Here is a 23,945-nt window from a genome sequence, read left to right on the forward strand (position 1 = left end):
CAGATCATTTGCATGTTGACATGTCAAGTTCGGTCCATCTATATCGTGCCTTCTTTGAATAAAATTTTTGCCTTCCCCATACTTTATCTTTTTGCCTTTGTCTATCCTTTTAGTTTGCAAGAATACACAAAGGGGGGTGTTTCACACGGGATTTCTGGAGAAATTGTATTTAATGGACTAAATACAATTTGTATTGATATTTGAGGGTGCGTATAATCTCTAATATTTATCCTCTGATTCTTTTTCTTGAATTCTTGGCTTGTTGATCTTGATCGGCCTCTTAGGGACTTGTTGATTATCTTGATTGGGCTCTAACTTGAAGATGATCTTGATCGGCCTATTGACGACTTTGTTGATCTTGATTAGCCTATTAGCGGCTTGTTAACCTTGATCGGCCTATTGACGGTTTTGTTCATCTTGATCTGTCTATTGGCGATTTGTTGATCTTGATCGGCCTATTGACAACTTGTTGATCTTGATTGATCTTTTAGCTTCTTGTTGATCTTCATTGACCTTTTGGACTGGTTTCATCTTGATAGGCCTTTTGGACTTGTTAATCTTGAATGGACTTTTGGACTTGTTGATCTTGATTGGCCTTCTGGACTTGTTGATCTTGATCGGCCTTCTGGACTTGTTGATCTTGATCGACCTTCTGGACTTATTGATCTTGATCGACCTTCTGGCTTTTCGTTGATCTTGATCGACCTTTTAGCTTCTTGTTGATCTTGATCGGCCTTCTCTTCTTTGGCTTCTCGTTGATCTTAAGAGAGTAGAGATATTTTGATCCTATTTGTGGAGAGGATTTTATCCTATGCAAGATTTTGATCATGTCCTGGATGAATTAGATGGTGAATTAACCCCTATATCTATAGGATATTTCATGGGCTTGATTTGGACTTTGGCTCATCAAATGGGTCATGGCTAACTTAAGCCTTTTGCTAACTTGAGCCTATTGAATTTTTAATATCTTTTAACTTAATTTAAAGACACTTGTCAAATTCTACTTGGTCTCAATTTGATGACATAGAATTTTGTCATTGTTATGTGGCAATTTGTGATTCACCGAAATTTATCAATCAACAAATGCCCTTTTTTAAAATTTATGCCAAACATAGTTGTTGATGAATTTTGAAAAATATTTTAGTATTTAATTTTTACACAAATCTCAATTTGGAATATGTCCAAATTGAAAATTTGAATTAAAAATTTGACAACTTGGAATATGTCCAAATTTTTGCTTGAAGTGGAGTAAAGTTTGAATTTGAATTTTTACTCCAATCTCGATTTGAAATATAGCCAAATTGAGATTCGAATGTCATAAAATTGTAAAATTTGGAATATACCAAAATTTACAATTCTACAAAGATTTCGAATTTTGACTTGAATAGGAATAAAGTTACGAATTTGAATTTTTACCCGAATCTCGATTTGGAATATGGCAAAATTGAGATTTAAATTTGGTAAAATTATAAAATTTGGAATATGACCAAATTTAAAATTCTACCAAGATTTCAAGAATAAGATTTTTTTTATTCGAATTTTGACTTGAATAGGAATAGAGTTCGAATTTGATTTTTTATCTCAATCTCGAATTGGAATATGGTCATATAGCTCCCAACAATAACTATGATCAATTTATAATTTGCATAGTGACTTTTTTTTTTCTAGACTGAACTTTTTCTTTTCTTTAAGCTACCTACGTATCCTTTGAAAAGAGGGATCGAGTCATAACGTAGTTCAATATTTTTTTTTCCTTTAAGCTGCCTATGTACTCTTTAAGAAAAGGGGATCAAGTCATAACGTAGTTTGATAATTTTTTTTTGCCTCTCATTTTTTGAGATCCTACGAGGAATGAGCATTATGCAATTTAAGCTCTTGCGACGAGGAGCAATCTTCTTCATACTTCTTTCTCATTATCATGAAGAGAGTTTATTTGGATGATTTTCTTTAATGTCATTACTTTCTCTAGAAAAATTTTGATTCTTGAGAAAGAGATGAAAGGTAGAAATTGTTCCACTAGGTGTGCAAATTTATCACACGAGATTTCCAGAGAAATTATATTTCGTAGACCAAATATAATTTGTATTGATATTTGGGGGTTCGTACACTCTTGAATTCTTGGCTTGTTGATCTTGATCGACCTCTTGGCAGCTTGTTGATCTTGATCGGCCACTTAGGAGCTTGTTGATGATCTTGATTGGCTTCTGGCTTGATGACGATCTTGGTCAGCCTATTGACAGCTTTGTTGATCTTGAACGGCCTATTGGCAGCTTGCTGATCTTGATTGGCCTATTGGTAGCTTTCGTGATCTTGATCAACCTACTGTCGATTTATTGATCTTGATCGACCTACTGGCGACTTGTTGATCTTGATCGGCCTCCTGGCTTTTTGTTGATCTTGATCGGCCTTCTCTTCTTTGGCTTCTCCTTGATCTTCAGAGAGTAGAGATATTTTGATTCTATTTGTGTAGAGGTTTTTATCCTATGCAAGATTTTGATCATTTCTTGGATGAATTAGAATTAGATAGTGAATGAACTCCTCTATTTATAGGATATTTTATAGGCTTGATTTGGACTTTGGCTCAACGAATGGACCTTTGCTAACTTAAGCCTTTTGCTAACTTGAGCCTATTGAATTTTTAATATCTTTAATTTAATTTAAAAACACTCGTCAAATTCTACTTGGTCTCAATTTAATGACATAAAATTTTGTCATTATTATGTGACAATTTGTGATTTGCCGAAATTTATCAGTCAATAGGGGGCAAGCTGTAGACACTATATTTGGTCCAACTTATTTTATTTTATTTTATTTTATTTTTATTATTATTATTATTATTATTATTTTATTTTATTTTACATCTTATTTTATTTTAGATTAGTTTTTTATTGAGTCATTTCGTTTAAAAAAGTTTAAGTATATTATATTTGTCTTTTTAAGTTAAAGTTTTAATTTAATTAGATTTAGTTTAAAGGATTTTGTTTGTTAAAAAAGAAAATAATTTTTTATTTTAAGTAAAGGTTTTTTTGTTTTTTAAAAAGGGATTCTGTCAAAACCTTTAACATGTTATTCATTCCCCCTCTTTTCCTCCATTTTTTTCTCTAATATTTGCTGATTCTCGATGTTACCGTTGCGTCATACCTTATATAAGAGAGGGTTTTCCACTGATAAAGGGGCAGATTAGAAAAGCATATCAGAATACAAAAACAAAGAGAGAGAGCACATATAGAACAAAACACAAAACATAGAGCACAATAGCAAGCCCCCATTTCAAAACTTTTTTCTCTTCTCCCTAAAAAGAGTCTGCCTTTTTCTTCACCTTCTTCCACCATCTTTTCTTCCTCCATTTTTCTCTCTATTCAAACACCCACTTTCTCTTCTTTCTTTTATATTTTTTGTTTCTGTTTCTTTCTCTATCTACAATTTATCTACTCTCTCCATCTTTTCTACTTTCATTATTTCTCTTTCTAAAACGCCTATTTTTTTCTCCCTTTCTGACTCTTCCACTCTCTCAAATCTCATCCTTTATCTCCTCAACCATCACTTTTCCTCTTCCTATTTCTTACTCTCAGTCCTCCTCCCAAGCTCACCCACAATACTCATACTCCGGCCATCTCCACGAACTGCGGCGAGACAGCAAATTGGTGGCGGCACGCCAGATCGGTTGCAACAGTAGCTTCCAGTGGTGTTTTGGCGACATTCCAGCATATTGCCGCGAAGTCACTATGACTCGGTGACCCACTCCAATGAACTCGGTATGACTCGGCGACCCATTCCAACAAACCCAGATCGACAGTTGGCGCAACATGAACTCCGGCGTACCGAGATTGGTGCTAACTTCATGTTCCAGTGGCAGATGGTAGAACCAATTTCTACGCAGAATACTTTTTTTAAAAAAAATGTTCTTTTAAAGTTTTGTTTCATGTTTCAAAATAAGAAACAAAATCTTTTAAAATATGTTTTTGAAAAACACAATAAAAGATTCTGATAAATGATTTTTTTTAAAAGATCTTAATTTGTAAATCAAAACAAGTTTAAAAAGAAAAATAAAAAGATTTTGTTTTAAGTTTTGAGTTTTTTTATTCAAAATAAACGAAGTTGACTTTAAAGAAATTGTTTTATAAAGGTTTGTTAAATAAGTTTAAAAAAGTGAATAAGAGATTTTTTTAAATAAAAAAATAAAAACGAATTTCAAACTCAAAATAAATAAAAAGTAAAAGGACCTGGTTTATTTAAAATAAACGTTTTATTTATGTTTTCCATTTTAGGTAAAGGACCTGGTTAAACATAGAGTTCTTCTTCTTTTTTTTTTAAAATAAAGTTCGAAAATAAAAGTTTTATTCTTTACAAAGAAACGTAAGTTTGCATGTTGGGTGGTGGCAGAATGGCATTAGTCTCAAGTATTGATGTTCATGATTTATGTTTGAGTCTTTATGTGGCTCAAAATAAAATTAATTTTTTTATTAATCATTTTTTAAACTAAATTATTATTTCAAAATACTCCAATGATAGATATTGAAACCTTTGAATATTGTCGAGGTGTTAAATTTTCTTAATGGCCCTTGTGCCACTCATACCTTTAATTCATGTTTTAGTATTAAATCATGAATTAATAATATGAGATATTTATATAAAGACACAAAAATATTTTTTTTGGACCAAATAAAATAATATGATAATTTATGATAAAATTTGGTAACTGTTTTCGAATAGATGTCATGGGTGCTAACACGTCCCCCATGCTCAATCGACTACCCAACCAACAAATATGCGCAGACCAAATATTTTAAATAGGTGACTAATCATACCATGATTGGTGACGTGAGTCGCTAACATCCGCCTCGTAGCACAAGACAGCAAGCTATTTCTACGCTACGAGGAGATCAGAACATAGAAGACATCACCATGAGGCTCGAACTTACTAAGCGAAGGAACCCTTATCTCGAAAGAGAGCCTTTAGAGGATTACGTCAACCGCTCCGCGTCGAAATGATGTTGGGACAGTTATGAAAACTTTTTTTTTTAATTTTTATTGTTTGACATTGAATATGAGTAGCTAACTTTCTTTGTCTTAGGGATTGATGTAGTCATTGAACTTTATAAATTTATTGTTTGATTCTCTTGATTGAATTCCTTTGAATATTCTATTTGTGCTTCTCCATGTTTAATGCTCGTAATCTACTGACCAAAGATTAATTGATCTTAAACATAAAATGTTAACCACGAGAGAGGTGATTTAGAGTTAGAAAATAGGGATACATAATTAAATGGATTTTAAGGTTAGGAGATTAAGAACTCATTAGAAGTCATTAGAAGACTTATTCATTAAAAGGCTTTACTTGTTATTGAAACTAGATAAGGATATTGGTTTCATAATTAATTAGCAAGGAAAATTAGTTTGCACTCGGGAGAGGCGGTTGAGATTTGAGATCAATTCATGCCCAATAGAATTAATAGTTCATTGAATGTTAAATAATTAAGTAATTGGTTCATAGATTCAATAGATGAAATCAATTCTCTAGCTATGACCATTATTTCTATTGATTTTCTCTTTGTTCTTCCATGTTTATTTGCTTTGATTATATTCTCTCATTCAAATTTGATTCTCGAAATAAAATTGAGTCATGACTAAAGTGGGCTAGAAACTGAATCCAAAAAACGATATTGGTATTCACTTACCATCTATATTAAAATTTGACTCGTAAAGTTGCGATAAGCAATCCTAATTTTAAAAATTGTTTAGAGTATTTAGTAATATATTTGTAAACTAGAGATAGTTAACCACTAAATATTTAGTTTAATCTACCATAATATTAATTAATTTATTAACCTATACATTATAAATTTTGTAGACTTATGATTTTATAATATTATATGATCTATAATATATTTTGCATTTTTCTAATTTTAACAAAAATAAAATGAGTTTATAAGATGAAATGGTATATTTATCACATATATATATATATAATTCTACAACATTAAAAATCCAAAAACAATTAAAACATAAAAATGTTATTTTAAATTTTCACTATTTGAATCACAGAATTTGAAAATAGTTTCTCGAAGCAAATCTGCCAAAAAGATATTAGTTGAGTCAATTGATTAATGAATCTAAAGACGAAACAAGAAACTACAATCTACATTGTATACTAAATAGACACTAAACAATTCAAATATCCACAAAGGGTGGCGGATCCCCAACTTTGTGTTAGGGAGGTTTAAATTTGTATAAATTACAACTTTGACCTTAAATTTGGGTAAATTACAAAATTGTCTTTTAATTTGGATTAATTACAACTTTGTTTTTAAACATAAATTTGTGGCTAATATGTTCCTAAACTTTAAAAAGTATCAAATAAGTTTATGAGCTTTTAGTTTTGTGTTATTAGGTTCTTGAACTTTAAAAATAGTGTAATAGGTTAGAGATATATTAGAAAAAAAATTGAAGGGTAAAATATATTTTTGGGGCTGAGTTTGAAGGTAGGTTTCTATTTAATCCCTACGTTTCAAAAAGTGACACTTTGATCCCTAACCTTTAGAAAATGATTGTAAAAGGTCCGTGGTGTTAACATTGTGTTAGTGACACTAACGGAATACTGACGTGGCATTTATGAGTTTGATATATATTGATTTTATATTATTTTTAATCATGTGTTTTTTTTTTAATTTTTTTTCTTTTTCTATCTCTTCCCCTACTCATTCCCTATTATCTCCATCTCTCATCCCTCTTTATCATTCTCCGCCTGGTTATCTCTACCCCTCCATCTCTCTTCCTCTCTCTGCAAACTCAGGGACCTTCATCATCTGCTTAGAGTTGCGATTTACTGAGCTGAGGAGGAGAGCACACTGAACTACATGGTTTTTTTTATAATTTTTTTCCTTCTTTTTTTTTCTCAAAAAAGCGAAAAAGAGCCATGAAATCATACTTGTGATAGTCAACATTGTTGTATGGAACATGGTTAAAGTTGGGGGAAAATAGTTATTCAGGCCGAAACCGAAAAAAAAAAAGAAAAAAAGAAAGAGAAAATGAAGATAAATAATTAGGAGATCAATAAAACGAAGAAGGGAAGATGAAGGGGTGAGAAAAGTAAGTAGAATTGTATCAAGTTTAATCGGTTGACACGGGTTTAACATTTCTTAGCCCTGAATCTGCATTCTCTTGCAACTTTGTTTTTTTAAGTTTACATTGTAACTTAAATTTTGTCAGATGTTTTCCTTACTCAGTTCTTCAAATCTTTTCTTTTTCTCAAATGTAACTGGTAGAATCGAATTATATGTATGAGAATGTAATTCATCAAATCACTTTTCAAACTAGTTCCTTAACCATGATGGATGACGTCTCTAAATTTTGTTAATCGATAAAGAAGATGATGAAGGGCCTGTGTTTGCAGAGGGAGGACAAGAGATGGAGGAGAAAGAACCAGGTAGAGAAGGATGAGGAGGGAAGAGAGAGAGAATAGAGAATGATTAAGGGAAGAGAGGGAGAGAAAAAGAAAGAAAAAAAGACACATAATTAAAAATAATATAAAAATAATATATATCAAATAAATGCCACATCAACATTCCGTTAGTGTCATTAACGAAATGTTAACACCAGAAACCTTTTAGAACCATTTTGCATTGCATGTTTATAGGTCAATGGATCATCGTCGTCGTCATCAGGTATGGAAACTTGGGTTTCTATTAAACCCACGTAGCAGTCAGGTTGTGACAAAATCCTCCCACTACTTCGAGGCAATTCTTGAGGTGGATGTGACTGGCGTGATGAATTGGCTTCATCAACAACTTTTGTTGAAATGTCAGCTTGATCAACAACTTCTGTTGACGTGTTTGTAGCCTCTTCGGAAATCACGTTTATCACTACCTTACTTCGTGGTTTATGATCTCAAACGTGGTCTGCTTCTAAGAAAGTGGTCTTTGTCGATACAAATATTATGCTTTCTTACGAGTCGAAGAAGAAATCACCTCTCATCTCTTTAGGTAACCTATGAATATGCATACTTTTGAACGAGATTCCAATTTCTTTGGGTTAGTCACGGGCACGTGTGCTCGACATCTTCAAATACGGAAGTGACGTAAACTAGCTTTACGACCTTTCCATAGCTCAAAGGGTGTTTCAGAAACGCTCTTCGATGAAACTACGTTCAAAATATAAACCACAGTCTCTACTACGTAACCCCAAAATGAGTTAGGCAACTGAGCATAACTCATCATTGAGCGAACCATGTCTAACAGTAACTGAGCATAACTGAGCATTCAACTTTGATCTTGTACTCCTTGAACTTTTCAAGAGCTTCGGACTTGTGTTGCATCAAGTATAGATAACCATACCTTGAATAATCATCTATAAAAGAGATGGAGTATTCATATCCTCCTCGAGCTTTAACATTCATTGGACCACAAAATGACACTTCTCCCAATTAAGCACAAGGTTAGTCTCTTCACATCTTTTTAAAACATCCTCTAGATTTTGTAACAGATTTCAAAAGATTCACCAAACACAGAAAAGTCATCCATGAATATTTCTACCGTTCTTTCTAGCATATTAGAGAAAATAACAGTCATGCATCTCTAGAAGGTAACACGTTACACAAACCGAACGACATCCTCCAGAATGCAAATGTCCTATAGGGACACGTGAACGTGGTCTTTTCTTGGTCCTTCGGTGCTATTGTAATCTGGTTGTAAGCAGAATACACACCTTGGAAGCAATAACACTCCTTCCCTGTAAGACGATCAAGCATTTGGTGAATAAAAGGTAGTGGAAAATGGTCTTTTGGAGTTACCTTGTTTAGGCGACGGTAATCCATACGCACTCTCCAACCAGTCACCATCCTCGTTGGGATAAACTCGTTGTCATCATTTTTAATCACCGTCATACCACCCTTCTTGGGAATGCATTGAACCAGGCTAACCCAATTGCTATCAAAAATTGGGTAGATCACCCCGTCGTCTAACCATTTTATGATCTCCTTCTTAACCACCCTTTTCATTTTGGGGTTAAGCCTCCTTTGACACTTAATAGAATTGGTGGCTCCTTCTTTTAGGATGATTTCGTGCATGCAAAATGTATGGCTAATTCCTCTTATGTCCGCTATGGTCCATTCAAAACCTGCAAAAGCAAAGATTCATGTTCATTAGTTAATTAAGAAGAAATGCTAACCGATAAAGTATCATTTAAACCCAAATATGCATATTTTAAATGAGAAGGTAGGGGTTTCTTCTCCAATTCTGGAGGTTCAATCATGGAAGGTTGCAAGGCCTTCAAATCAGCTATTGTTGGCTACAAAAGCTCGAAATGCTCATATTGGATCAAAATTGAGCAATTTTGGCTTCTTTTTCTACGGCCTTCAAATCAACTTCTAAGTATTTCACAATCATTTCCTGGTGTTCCTCCATGATTGCCCCTATTGCAGAGCAGTCTGCGACTTCATCCAGGAGCCGCATTGCATCAAGGACGTTGAACGTTACCTGCTCATCATTGACCTTCGTCGTGAAACTCTCATTTCCGAACATTGAATACTATGTCTCCAGTTGCTAAAAACAACCTCCCTAGAATGATCGGCACCTCAACATCTACTTAATAATCCAAAATTATGAAATCTGAGGGAAAAATAAACTTATCGACTTTAACAAGTACATCTTCTATTTTTCCTTCCGATTTCTTTATGGACCTATCAGCTAGTTGTAAAGTGACAGTAGTGGGGCGAACTTCTCCTATATTTAACTCTTTAAAGACAGAAAAAGACATAAGATTAATGCTTGCTCCTAAGTCACACAATGCTCTTCCTAGGTTCTTACCTCCTATTGAGCAAGGGGTAGCAAAACTACCTAGGTCCTTACATTTAACAGGCCATGGATTTCCTAGAGCATCACTACTACACTTTGTTAGGGCTACCGTCTCATGTTCTCCTAACTTCTTACGCTTAGATATGATCTTTCAAAAACTTGGTGTAGTTAGGCATTTGTTCTAAAGCATCTATGAAAGGTATATTTATATGCAACTGTTTTAGAATCTTAAAAAACTTCTTAAAATGACTATCCTGATTTTTTTTAACTAGCCTTTGGGGAAAGATGGAGGAATCTTAATATTACCTAACTATAGAGTAGTGTTGAGCACTACTTGCTTACATTTATCCGCCTTCTTACCTTTTTCTTCTGAACTTACAGGTTCTACTTTATCTTCTCGTCGTGGATTGGAGGTGGATGCAGGAACATGTGTAACTATATCAAGTCCCTCACGATCTTGCTTCGGGTTCTCTGTGTGTCCAGGCAATGTACCTTGGGGTATAGATTTTTGGTCGTTTGCTATCCTGCCTCACTTACATCTCAAGTTTCTTATCGCAGCATCAGTTCTTGTCATGAACTCTTTTGTTGTAGCTTCACTTCTTGTCATGAATTCTTTCATCGTGGCCTCAAAACTTTTGTTGCTACCACCTTGCTGAGTAGTATTTTCAGCTCTTTGTTGATTGTATTGTTGAGGATGCGACACCAGTTGAGTTGGAAAACCAGGTGTGTAATTTATTTGAATTGTTGAGCGGGTGCTTGCGCACTGCTACTAGCTACTCCTTGGTTACTGCAAGAAAAGTTTGGATGATGCCTCTATCCAGGGTTGTAAGTGTTTGAATATGGATTGAAATTCCGCTGGACAACTTGACCTACATAGAAAATAGATGATGGCTTAGTTGCAAGATATATTTGAGATTTGTAGAACAGGAGAGGGTTCAGGCATCGCCGAAGTGACAGTTTTGGTTTCCTTCTCCATTGTCAGCTGCTTTAACATCTGGTTTATAGCCGCCATTTGGGCTTGCATTAAAGCTATTGTGTCCAACCCAAAGACTCTGGTTGATACTTACTTATTTAACAATGACCTTCCTATTTCGCCTTGGTCATTAATGTCTGTCATCTTTTTTAAGATATCAACGATCTCATTAACCGACTTTTCTAACAACGAGCTATTGGCTGCGGTGTTCAACATCATTCTCGATAGAACTGTTCAATCTGCACTCATACGGGCAATCCATGGCTTGGGCATCTTCTCAGTAACTCCTTAAAACCCTCCCAAGCTTCTTGAATTGCTTCATTCTCCTTTTGTCGGAAAGACACAATGTCTTCTCGAAGGTCTGCTATTCCTGGTCAAAGCGTGGTACTTTGTAAAAAATTTCTCTGTCAGTTCCACCCATGTGTTGATTGAATTTGGTTCTAACGCGTTTAGCCAAGTCCTTACACCGTCACTTAGAGAAAAAGGAAACATTTTTAATCTTTGTGCATCCTCAGAGACTCCAAGAAGTTGAAATGCATTAACCATTTCAATAAAGGATTTGAGATGGGAGTAAGGATCTTCATTAGTCAGTCCTCCGAACTGACCCATCGTCTGTAACATCTGGAACATGACTGGCTTAAGCTTGAACTGTACGGCTTGGGGTAAAGGATTATTTATCCCTGAATTTAAGTTGTCGAACGCATCATTGACATAGTTCCACATGGCTACATCTTTATTTTCTGCTAGAAGGATCGGATTAGGCACTTCTCCTTCTCGATCTGTTGCTCATTCACCTACCATATCTCCGTTCACCGGTGGATTTTGTGGAGGTGGACGATCTTGTGGATTTCTATTCATCTCGATTGTCTGTTCTTCAATTTCTACTTCTTTTAGCTTCTTTATGATTTTCTCTTTATTTTCTCAACCTCTGCTCACGCCTTATCCTTTTAAGGGTTTTTTCAATATCTAGATTAAAGGTCAACCAACTAGGCCCTGTGCTCATACACAACTCCCTTAAACGTATGACAATTCAGTCTAATGACAGAGGTATGCAACAACCACACATAAAACAATTCACTTGAAAAGAATATGATTTAGAAAATTAAGTCCCCGGCAACGACGCGAAAAACTTGGTGGGACTTTCTACTTTCAAAAAGATTAGAGAACGTGCAAGCGCACACAGTCACAAGTAATACTTAGTAATAATTCAAGATCGAATCCTCAGGAACTTGTTGCTTTCAAAACAATTTTAAATAAGTGAATAGTTTAAAGATGCAATTTGTGGTTTATGAAAGAAATAGTGGTGAAATGTTGTTGTTTGGGGTTTTAACTAGCAATCAATTTAATAAAACTCAACCTCTTTGCTTCCTACCATAGTCTTGATGCAAAACATAGAAAACACACTATGTTGGGGAAATTGGTCGAGGCGCAATTTCTGACTTTTCTTGGGATTCAAGTTCTACTCTTTCACTACCACTTTTGGTTGCTACAGAGGCTAGGGTAACCTACAATCATATGCCTACATGTGATTACAATCCTAGAGCATATTTACCAACTCACTTGCATCTTGGGTCAGAGGGCCTATGTCTAGGACCATGTGTTATGTGCTTATGCCCAAGTCACATCCCATATTGGTTTCCTATTATTTTACCTAACTCACATTTCCCAAGATTGGGCTTTGGTGTATAAATCAAGTTCCCATCGGCCAAATGGAAAAAAGACGTAAAGAGAAGTTTTTAGAAACCAACCCAAAAAAGTGTCAGGCACATTCTCGGCAAATCCCAAGTGTGTTGAAAATCAAATCATTTTGACTAAGGCATTCCACAAAGAGGTTGATAACTAATTTAGAACATAATTAAAGAAAAGTAAATGCATGAAAACATAAAGAAAGTATTTTTCATTGAATTTAAATGACTAAATAAGCCGTACAATGAATTCTAGGTTGACCCTCTTCTCTCTCGAGTGTGAGGAGATTTGAAACTCGCTAAAGAACTTTAAAAGAACTAAATGAACAAAGAACATAAGTAAGAACTTGAATTAAAAGTAATTCAAAAGGTAAAAGCGTGAAAAACAACGAGTTGAACAACTAAAATATGAACATAAACCCTAAAAACGTGTTCACAACTAAGGAGCAACTAAAAGAAAATGAAATGAAGCTTGGAAGGGATGGAATTCTGCTGGAGGGATGGCTTCCTTTTATAGAACCATAGGTTGGTTGAAACTCTCCTCCATTTTAGGTGGAAATGGGTTGAGATTCACGTAACCACCTCACTTGGACTTGGACTCATGGTTTTGAACATGTGGTAAATGTCCTCCTTGGCCTTCATTAATCAAAACGTGTGTTTTGCCATTTTGTTCTCCAAAAATGCGCCGGCGCAATTATGCAAAAACAAATTTCTGTTATTTTCTTCCAACTTTGACCGCATTTTTCTCATATTTTTCTTAAAGTACCATAGTTTGACTTTTATGTAGAAATAATCTATGCATGTTCTACTTTAAGAATATATGATTTGTTTTGCAAATAATGATGGGAAAGGGGTAAAAACGTGGTCAAACAAGGCTGCCGACACATGTTTCTACAGTCAAAAGTCAACCCTAACAATTCCTCTATAAAGGCTTCATCTAAAATTCTTAGTCATTGAACATTCCTCAGATTTTGCATTCATGAAATCATAGACAAAAAATTTAACGTTTTGATCTTACACTCGCATGGTTACTACACCTTTATGTACATCCACCAATGCTCTTCTAGTTGCTAACCCTAAAATGATTGGGACTTCCTTATCTACATCATAATCAATAATTATAAAGTCAGCAGGGAATATGAACTTATCAACTTGTATCAGCACATCATCAATTTTTCCTTCGAGCTAAGTTATGGAGCAATCTGCTAATTGAAGTGTCACTATGGTTGGTCTTGCTTCACCCATCCCCAACTTCTAGTAGATAGATAGAGGCATTGGGTTGATACTCGCCCCAAGATCACAGAGTTCCTACCCGATTTTCTGTTTTCTTATTAACATACGAATGGTGAAACTTCCTGGGTCCTTTATTTCTATGATTTTGCTTGTTAAGATTGTACTGCGCTCCTTTGTAAGTGCCACTATTTCAAATTCTCCTAGATTTCTCTTTTTGGTAAGAATGTTCTTTAGAAACCTTACATAACTGGGCATTTGCTCTAGCGCTTCCACCAACAGAATATTAATGTGTAGCTACTTCAACACATCCAGGAATTTCCTGAACTGCGCGTCTTGGTTCATTTTCTGCAACCTATTGGGATATGGTGGCACTATTGGGGTTTATGCCCTAAACTCATGGTTTGTAAATGTAGTTACAAATTTATTTATTTCAATAAAATTGTTATTGATTTTTATTTTAGACTTGCATTTATCAAAAATCTAATAAACTAACATCCAAGGTTATTTCATGTAGCTGAGACAATATGTATCGGGTATATAATTGATATACTCTTGATATACAAGTAGATAATGTCCCGGTAATAACCTTAAGGGTCTACAGTATATGAATAAGGTTGGGTGCGTTGTCCTAGTAACACTATGGATACGACCCACTTTGTAATAGTTACAAATGACTTGATCCACGTCGTTCATGTGGTGACATGCAAGTGAGGGTATCCTAAGGCTGGACCACGAAATAATTAATCTTTAGCTGTAATACTGTTGGCTAATAGATTAATATTTCAATAGGATGATCAAGTAACTCGATATCAATCCTGAGTGAGTTTTAGACTGCTACCTGTTAGGGCTCGTACTTTGATTTGTATAGGTGAGAGTAGCCCGAGTTGCCAACTCAACATTCCTACCATTTTAGGAACAAGATAAGTGGGGAGCTTTGAACATAACGTCACAAGATGGAATTCACACCTCCCCGACTTTAGGAAAGAAGATGAGTGTTCCTTTTAATGCTGACTCCGGGATTTGAACAAGGGGCCCCACCCTCTCGGTGGCCCAAAAGAGACTTCCAATTATTAGTCGGACCATAATCGGGTTATTCATTAGATAATCAGCGATACTTAAGGAACAAGAAGTAACACATGGTAAAACGATAATTTGATCCAGTTATGGTTCCGAAGACTCGTGAAGGATTGACTTGTCGTTAATGTTCCACATCCAGTGACGCAACATGTTCTGCTATGCATAAGAGTGCAGCTATGAGTTTTTAGTGATGCCTCAAAGTTATGAATGTTGATTAATTTAATTATTTAACATCGAATCATTGGAGCTTATAGTCTGTAGGTCCATTAGGTTCCCTTCCTATCCCACAATAGGTAAAACAAGGATCAAAGTTTTTTAAAGAATTTGAATTGCTCAATTTATTTAAGGGAATGTAGGTTAATTATATTAGATACAATTAATATAATGTATATAGTAGGGGTGTTTCAAAAAACCCGACAAACCCAACCCAAATCGTAAGGGTTGGTTGGGTTAGATGAAGCCTTGGGTTGGGTTGGGTTGTGATTTTCTCAACCCGATTGGGTTGGGTTGGATCTCGGGTTCAACCTTTAGAAAATCGGGTTAACCCAACCTAAGTCGAATTTATACATATATGTGTATTTTTCTTAATTATATATATAATAATATATTTATCTTCAATGTTACCGTTCATTTAGTGTTAATCATCACCCTTCATTTAAGGTTTTCATATTATTTGCTTCCATTTTTTTTTCTTAATCTCAACTGTCCATTAAGTTTGAATCCTAAATCTCCATTGCTGCCGTGACAATTAAAATAAAAAATAAAAAATAAAAAGAAACACAAACCGATAACCCAACCCGACCCAACCGGAAAATATTGGGTTGGGTTAGATTGGGTTGACCATCAAATTGAAACCCGACGATTCCTATATATGGCCAACTCGAAAATTCCGGTTGGTCCCAAAACCCCTCCTAACCCGACCCAACGCAAGCCGTGAACACCGGTAGTATATAGATATATTATAATATAAAGTTAGTTATGGATGACATTTATAATTAAACTATATCTTATGAGAGTTATATTTGAATAAAATTCAAATAATGATTAATATGAATTGGATTCATATTAAAACTATAGGTAATGTGTATGAGATTCACATTAAAACTATAAGTTATAAGAGAGATATACATTTGAATATGATTAAAATAAATTTTTAATTAAATATATGATATTTAATTATTATTAATAATTAGTTTTATAATTGATTAATTAATTAATTAATTAAATCTAATTAATTTTAATTTAACTAAACCAGCCAACTTCCTTGTATTTTGCAAGTGGGAAGTTGAGGGGTTGAGAGCCTGCTTCCTCCCCACTCCTCTCCCTATCCAAAAAATGCAAAAGGTTGCATTTCATGGTGTTGAAGAATTTCTCTAAAAAGCTCTCTCTTTAATTAAACCAAATTCCCTCTCTTTCAAAAATACGGTTCCCACAAACTATTCATTACCAAAAAAATAGCAAGGAAGACTTTTTGGTGGTGTTCAAGTTCGACATCGTCTATGTTGGAGAACGGCCTTCAAAGGTAGGTTCCCGTTCTTTTTATTGCTATTATCTTTTTCTTTGTTGTATTTCTAAAACAAATTGAAAACACAAGCGTTCGTACACTTCCTATACTCGATTTGGGCACTGTCATGCTCTGACTACTTCTACTTCCTAGTTGCCTTCCGATTCGATGCTTCAATATTGATTGCCCTAGCAACTGTTGGATTCTCCTATTCATCTGCAGCCATGTCATTAAGTGGTCCCATGGTATGTGCATCATTGTCACCACCTTTTTGGGTTCTGTAACCTTTGTTCCCCATGTAGCAGCTAGCAACTCATTTGACTCAAGACCTTTTTTTGCTGCTGGTTCACCACCAAATTTTTGTTCGCTTCAACGTCACCCCTACAGCATTTGGATGTGCTGGTGACAATACCTTGCAACTCTTAAAGGTAAGAGTCTTACACTGCTATTTTTCATCCCTTTTTGGAAGTTCTGTATCGCTTGGCAGAGCCCCATATGGTTTATTTTTTTGTTATGTAGCCAACTACGCCATTTGGATCTCTAAATTATGTAAAGATGCAGTCTAACCCTGAACAGTGATATCGTTTTTCACCATGTATGCCTTGATTAAATTTTCCAGAGAGTTCAATATTCTTTCTGACTGTTTATAGGCCATAGGTTGACTCTGTCCTGAAAATCCAGGTGGGTAATTTTCTTTCTGCTGATATGTTGGAGCATTAGATGCTCTAGCATTGTGCCCACCTTAATTACCACCCCAACTGAGGTTAGGATGATTTCTCCAACCTGGATTAAACGTGTAGGAGTAGGGGTTATGCCAATTATTCTGTGGGTTTCCCGAATATATATTGATGCTGGATTTTTAGGGCATTCATCAAAATGATGCTCTCATTCGTAGTAAAAACAAGATGTACTATGAATATTGCTCATAGTCACTTTGTTGACGAGGCTCCAACAGTAGCTTGCTGCATCATATTCCTCATCACCAGACCTGTCAGGTTCTTAATCTTCAAATTTATAATTGAGAACGCATCAGCCTCTTGTAATCCTTTAGATGTCTTTCCTTGAGTAGCACGTGGGTCAGACCATTGATGATTGTTTGATGAAATTTGTTCCAAGATGTCAAATGCTTGATCATAAGGTTTTGTCAGCAATGCTCCGTTAGCGGAAGCATTAATAACTATTCCTATTGTTTGATTCAAGCCATTGTAATATGCCTCAATTTGGATGCATATAGGAATTGTGTGATGTGGACATCTTCGTAGCAGTCTCTTGAATCCTTCCCATTACTCACTGACAGACTCCCTACCAAATTGTTGAAAATTGTTGATTTCTAACTCAAAACTTTGCATTTTTGCTAGGTGGGAAATATTTCATAAGAAAGTTCTATACCAGATCATTCCAACTGGTTCTTGACTCTTATGGCAGTGAGTTCAGCCACATTCGTGCTTCATCCTTAAGCGAATAACAAAATAGCTTCAAGCACATCGCCTCGTTGGTTACTACTTCAACCTTAAACGAGTCACATACTCCCATTGTAACGCCCCGCGTACTCTGGCTCGTTTATTTTTTAAACTTAATTTGTTCCTTTAGATTTTTTCCCTAAGTTGATAATTAAATTCTTGGATTTTTTTTTTAATTTCAAAGTTATAATATTGGGTAAATTATAATTTAAAGCTTAATTTCGTTGGGGTAAAATGGGTTTTTAGGGTTGGGACAATTTTAGGTAAATTAAAAAGACAAAAAAAAAGGGAAAGAAAACCCTAAATTGAATTTGTTATTTTCTTTTCTCCTTCCTCTTCTCTCCGTTCCTTTCACGTGAACCATCCCATCCTTCTTCTTCTTCTTCTTTTTCACCCAACCAGTTGCCTCTCAGACGACCGGCAGCGCCTCCCCGACTTTCCACTACGGCGAATGGCAGCATCTCGACGCACAACTCTGAACGAACACCCGTGCAGTGGTAACTGGTGATGCAGCAACAGACTGGAGGTGCAGCGGTAGTTTCAATGTATTTGGCGACATCTCAGCGTTTCGGTGATAGCCCATATCCTGTGGAAGCGTAGTTTGGGTGACCTGGACCTTTGTTGTAGCGACCAGCAGCGTTAAGATTAGATTTGACGTGTCCTCTTGCTGCAAAATTTTTTTCTTTTAAATAATAAAAATGAAACGTAAACAGTAGTTGTTCTTGGTGTTCGACGACTACACACATCCGTTCGAAGCCTAATTCAGGCTGCCCACGCATTTTCGAGCTAGATCTAAGTTACCCATACCTAAACGAAGGCGATTTTGCAGTAACGAGTCATTTGAACCCCCTTAGATTTGATTTCGAAGTAACGAGTCATTTGAACCCCCTTAGAGTTGATTTCGAAGCCTATAACATATAATTAACTTGCTGTTTTTTTGTTTTCAATGCTTAGGTGCAGGATCGATGCAAGGATTAGGGGCGTGGTTGTGTGTAAGTAGCACTAAGGGTCGGGTGTGTACGTTAATGGGTATTATTGAAATGATTTCTTGATTAACCTTATTATATTTGTGCATCTCATGTGCTTGAGGACTTGTAGATGTTGTTTATGGGTTAGAGGTAGTTTTGAGGAGCTATAGACCAACGGGTCTTGTGGGCGAAAATTATGTGAGTCTTAATGCCTTGAATACTCGTGTATGTGTATTTATAGCCGTTATGACCTATCATTGCATGATTACTAGCTACCGTATTCTAATGATTGTTTCGATTTCAAGCAAGTTGTTTTGTGTACAGTTAGTGAGGGCTACTATCGGGCCTTGTGGTCGGGGTTACTTTGATTGCATGTGTGGGTTAATGAGTGTTATGATTTATTTATGCATGGACGCCAGTGTAATATTTTGTAACGAATGTTGTATGGTGAGCATGTTGTTTGTGTGTAGTTAGAGAGGGCTACTTACGAAGTATTCTTAATAATCACCCCCTCTCCTTTGCAATTATTGTTTTCAGGTGAGGATCCGGGTGACGTTCATGGTGATGGTGTGGAGGAGGCTCAAGAAGAAAGACCATTGCTAGTTTTGTGTAGCTTCATTAGGCTTAGGATAGGTTGTTATTATTTTATTCGTTTCGATTATGTACTCTGTTAGGACCCTGGTTCTGCAAAGTTAAGGCGGTTAGTAAAAGCTTTAGCTTGTTTTGTTACTGAGTTTGGCTTCTCGTTAAAGTTAGGTCGTTGGATCCATTGAAAGTATGTTAAGTTTATTTTAAAACTCGTTAACTTTAGAAATAAGTAAAATGGTTGAATTTTCGCTTAGTCTGCGTGGTTAGTAGTTTTGCTCTCTTGTATAAGTGGAACTTTTAAGGTTGTTTTAGTAACGTTCCCTGTTCCTGGATGTTGGAAATCCTGGGGCGTTACACCCCATGAAGAACTTTAAATGAAGGTAAGGATCCTCATATTCAAGGCCGTGAAACTGTGCCATTGTTTGAAACATCTAAAACATCAGAGGATTTAATTCAAACATATCCGCTTCTATGTCCGGCTCCACTATAGTTGAATTAAAGTCGTAAAATGCTGGAGCCATACATGCTTTTATCTCTCGATTTATGTCATCTGCTAATAATACAACATCCAAAAGGGGTGGTGCTACTGCTAGGACAGCAACTACATGATCCCCATCCATTATTTCCTCTACTATTAAATTTGGTGGATTCCGTGGTGGATTATTTCCTCTACTATTAAATTTGGTGGATTCCGTGGTGGGTTTTTGTTCAGCTTGGTTTGTTCTTTGCTCGTTTATCCTTCAGTGAAAAGACCTTTCTATTCTATAATCAATCATATACTCCAAGCTTTCAAAATCATTCATGCACCGGCAACAAAACCAGCAATGCAAGAGTGAGAAAACTCTTTTAGCACCATATCCTTAATACTAACACTTCAAGTAATATCATAAAGTCCTTGGTAACAATACCAAAAACTTGTTGCGTTACTACAACCTAGGTGAATGCAAGTGCAACTGTACACTATATTCGTCAATTATAGTACAAACAAGGTTGAAATCCACAAGGACTGTAACGCCCCGCATTACCTGACTCGTTTATTTTAAGATATAAACGATGCCTTTCGATTGTTCCCAAAGCTAATAATTTTAATTATTGGATTTACTAATTTTGGAGTTATAATTTTGGGTAAATAAGAATTAAGTTCGTCGGAGTAAGAGAAATTAAGCTTTCAAATTTTGGGGAGAGATTTGATTTCCATCTTAATTCAAGGTTTTGGAAAGTTAATTTTTTCCTTTTTGGGATTTTATTCTTAGGTTTAGAGTTTAAGTTAATTATTTCATTTTGGGTCGTTGTGAGTTTTATTTTAATAAGTGTTTTTCCTTAGGATTTTGTTTTGGGCCTCCTATTAAAATTAGGAATTTGGACTTTGGTTTTAAAACAATTTAAGAGGGGCCTTTCTTATAAGATTGGTTATTTGGGCTTTTCGGTTTTAAATCAAATTAGGGAAAAATGAAATAAAACGAAAAAAATAGAAAAAAAAAGAAAACCAAAAATGAAAACAAACCCTAGATCTCTCTTATCTTCTTCTTCTTCTTCATTTTCTAATCCCCCCCCCCCCCATTTTAGTCTTCACTTCTCCGGCGATCGGCACCCCTTCTCCAGCAAAGCGCAAGGGCCGACGAACCACAGCAACATCGACGACGACATCTTACCTATCTACAGTCGGCGACTCCTTCACTAGCACAGCCATCACGAACCCTATCGGCATTGTCGAATTTGTGCAACGGTCTGATATTCCTCGACAGCAGCCTGATGGTTGCTACATTTCTTCAAAGGCGATGGCTTAACTCGAGCAGATCCGGAGGCCAATTTTCAAACACCCAGTGGCGACGACATTGAGTACCAGATCCCGACGCCACGGCGCTCTCAGCAGCAAGAAACTACGACCCACGCTCATTCTCGGTGAGTCTCCGGTGTCTTTGTCCCCTACGTATCAATCTTCAGTGGCGCGAAATTACAAGTCCAACCATGTTCCTCCCTCTGTGGCGGTTTTGCTGCGATTCGTGGTAGATCTAGCTTTCTCCGATGGACGGCAGCCACGTGCACGACTTCCCATGGTGGCAGCAACGTCCCTGACACCTAGACTGCGCACAGTTGCATCGATAGTGCGTCTCCACTGCTGGATTTCGTGGACAGCGACATTCCGATGGTTTTTGGTGGGGACCCACACCCGAACGTAGCCCGGTTCATCATACCCAGCCTTGTACGAAGCTATTTTATGATACCCAACCCTTTTGGCGTTGACCCACTCTTAACCGAAGTGCATTCGGGGTGAATTAGTAAGTAATTACTCACTTAAACCACTTTTGGATTTGATTTGAGTGTTTATGTTTGGATTCTAACCCAAGCTTGTCTCTTTGTTTTAGGAACTTTCCGATGAAACTTAGGAGTGTTAGGATCTTTGTTGCAAGTAGTTTCTTACTGAGGGGATTGTTTGTTGTGTGTTGCTATGAAATGTTTGTTGATTGTGAGCCTATAAGTGTCTTTTGAATGATTGTTTGTGATTTATGATACCTTATAAATTTTGTATATGTTATAATTGTTGAGTAGCATTTGGAAATACATGTAGATATGAGATATATTATGAGTTATATACATGTTGGATGTAATATTGGTTGGCTAAGTTGAATTGATGTTATGTCCTGGTTGGGTTGAATGTGAAAGTTGTGTTGACTGTTTTGGCTCTATGATTTGTTGTGTTTGGAGCATGCTGACTTTGTCGTAGAACTTGTATTTGAATATGAACTATTGTGAACTTGTTTGATAGGATATATGTTAGCTTTCTCTTTTTGAATCCAGAGCATACTGAATGTTGAGAGAAAGGTATCCTTGTGATTTTGGATGGCCATGTTTGAATGATAGTTGCATATGTTAGTGTATAACGCATGCTAAATTGTCGTGAGATAATTTATGCATGGGTCATGACTTAGAAGCATGGTAGGACTCTGGTGAGAGTTTCTGGATGTAATGAAGCGAATGAAGGACTAACAGGGCTAGAGGGCTGGCACGTCACTGGTTGGGAATCGAGGCTCTAGGTACAAAGGTCGGGGATCGATACCAGCTTTGGTAGAGATAAGTGTCGAGGCTTCGAGTACAAAAGGTCGGGGGTCGGCACGATGAGTCTAATTGTTGAATTAGTATTGGGTCTTGATGTGGTCGCGGTCAAGGACCAATACGCTGAGTAGACGTCAAGGCCTTGGTGATAAATGTCAAAGGTCGATGCACAGTTCAAGGCCTTGAGGATAAATGGCAAGGTCGAACGCCAAGCTTCTGAAGATGAGTGTCGGGGCCTTGGGGATAAATGGCAAGGGCTGATATGATTCAATGAGTTAGAATTGAAGGACTAACATAGTGTGATTGGTTAGAAGTTGATTGGAGGCCAAAGACCAATACGTTGAGTAGTAGTTGAGGCCTTGGGGATAAATGTCAAGGTCTAATGCCGAGTACCGCAGAGAAGTATCCATACCTTGGCTATGCGAGGTCAGGGGTCGGTACAACTCGAAGGAGTAAGTCTTGGAGGAATCAGGAAAAAGAACTAGTGAGTTGACATGTGAGGATGAGTTTGACATGTATGGTGCACCTTTAGTTAAACTTATGCATAAACTGCTTCTTTTAATATGTTTATTTTCTTTTAAGGTTCGAATTTAATGATAAGCATGATGTGTTGTTTCTTTGATAAACATGATGTGTTGATTCTTTGATAAGCATGCTGTTTGTGCGTGACCCTTCATATAAGGGCTGCCTACTGGGTACCGTGGTTGTACTCATCCCTCTTTTTCCCACTCTAGTTTTGCAGGTAACGAGTTGACTCTTGGAATGGTGATGGCGAAGAGAAGAATTGACTAGAGAGACCATTTAACACTACATTGTAAAGTTTCAAATTGAATAGGATAGTTATAGTTGTTTACTTGTAGCTCGAGTCAGTTATTAGATTAATAAATTGGTTTGTTAAGTTCCATATTTAAAGGATGTTTTAGGATTGTCAGTTCGTTATTCTTTTGAGAACATTAATTTTGTTTAGCTGCTTGAATTGTGGTGATGTAATTTATTCAGTACATTTATCATTATAATACATTTGTTTAAGTTGAATTTGAGTTAGCTTTTGCCTTCGCTGCTATTTGAGAAAGTTAGATTCGTGTAGAAGAGGATCAATGATTAGTGAAGATTTCTTTGAAAAGTTTTAAAGGTTGGATTGTTATTAGAATATTAACTATGAAGACTTGGATTAGAACTTGGTTGGTTTATGCTCAAACTGACGGAGACATCCACGATTGACTCTTTACAACTTTCTTTGCTAAACATGTGACGGAGACATCCAAACAATGCTAAACAGAACAGTTTCTAAGCATGCTAGGCGGAACTTATTCCTAAGTCTCCACATACCTACTAGAAAATAGTAACTAACAACAAATAGAGTCCCACATGCTTCATGTACACCCTTTCGAGTAATACAAGATGCGAGCAAACTTATAAATGTGGCCAACAAAAGTCAGTAAGATGAAAGCATTAATTCCACTCTATTTATTAGCGACTGAAACAAGCTAGACAACCTTTATTTGCATGTTACGGCAAGGGATTTCCCCAAAAAAAATGGGGTTTAGTTCATGTGGGAGGGGGAAAATAAAATGGGTAAATAAAAGAAACAACACAATCCATGAAAGAAATG

General features: G+C 36.1%; 1 long non-coding RNA gene and 1 other non-coding gene across 2 annotated transcripts; both read left to right on the forward strand.

Moving 5' to 3' along the window:
* Nucleotides 1-11,019: 11,019 nt before the first annotated feature.
* LOC148211932 (small nucleolar RNA R71) lies at nucleotides 11,020-11,126 on the forward strand. The gene has a single exon (XR_015790575.1). It is a non-coding gene; the product is annotated as a small nucleolar RNA R71 (small nucleolar RNA).
* A 9,620-nt stretch (nucleotides 11,127-20,746) lies between these two features.
* On the forward strand, nucleotides 20,747-23,368 carry LOC148211933 (uncharacterized). Its single transcript, XR_015790133.1, has 2 exons — nucleotides 20,747-21,558; nucleotides 23,068-23,368. It is a non-coding gene; the product is annotated as an uncharacterized LOC148211933 (long non-coding RNA).
* Nucleotides 23,369-23,945: the final 577 nt, after the last annotated feature.

This window comes from Momordica charantia, assembly GCF_013281855.1.
Source record: "Momordica charantia cultivar OHB3-1 chromosome 4 unlocalized genomic scaffold, Mcharantia_2.0 BLBB01000004.1, whole genome shotgun sequence".
In the NCBI taxonomy this organism is placed as follows: domain Eukaryota; kingdom Viridiplantae; phylum Streptophyta; class Magnoliopsida; order Cucurbitales; family Cucurbitaceae; genus Momordica; species Momordica charantia.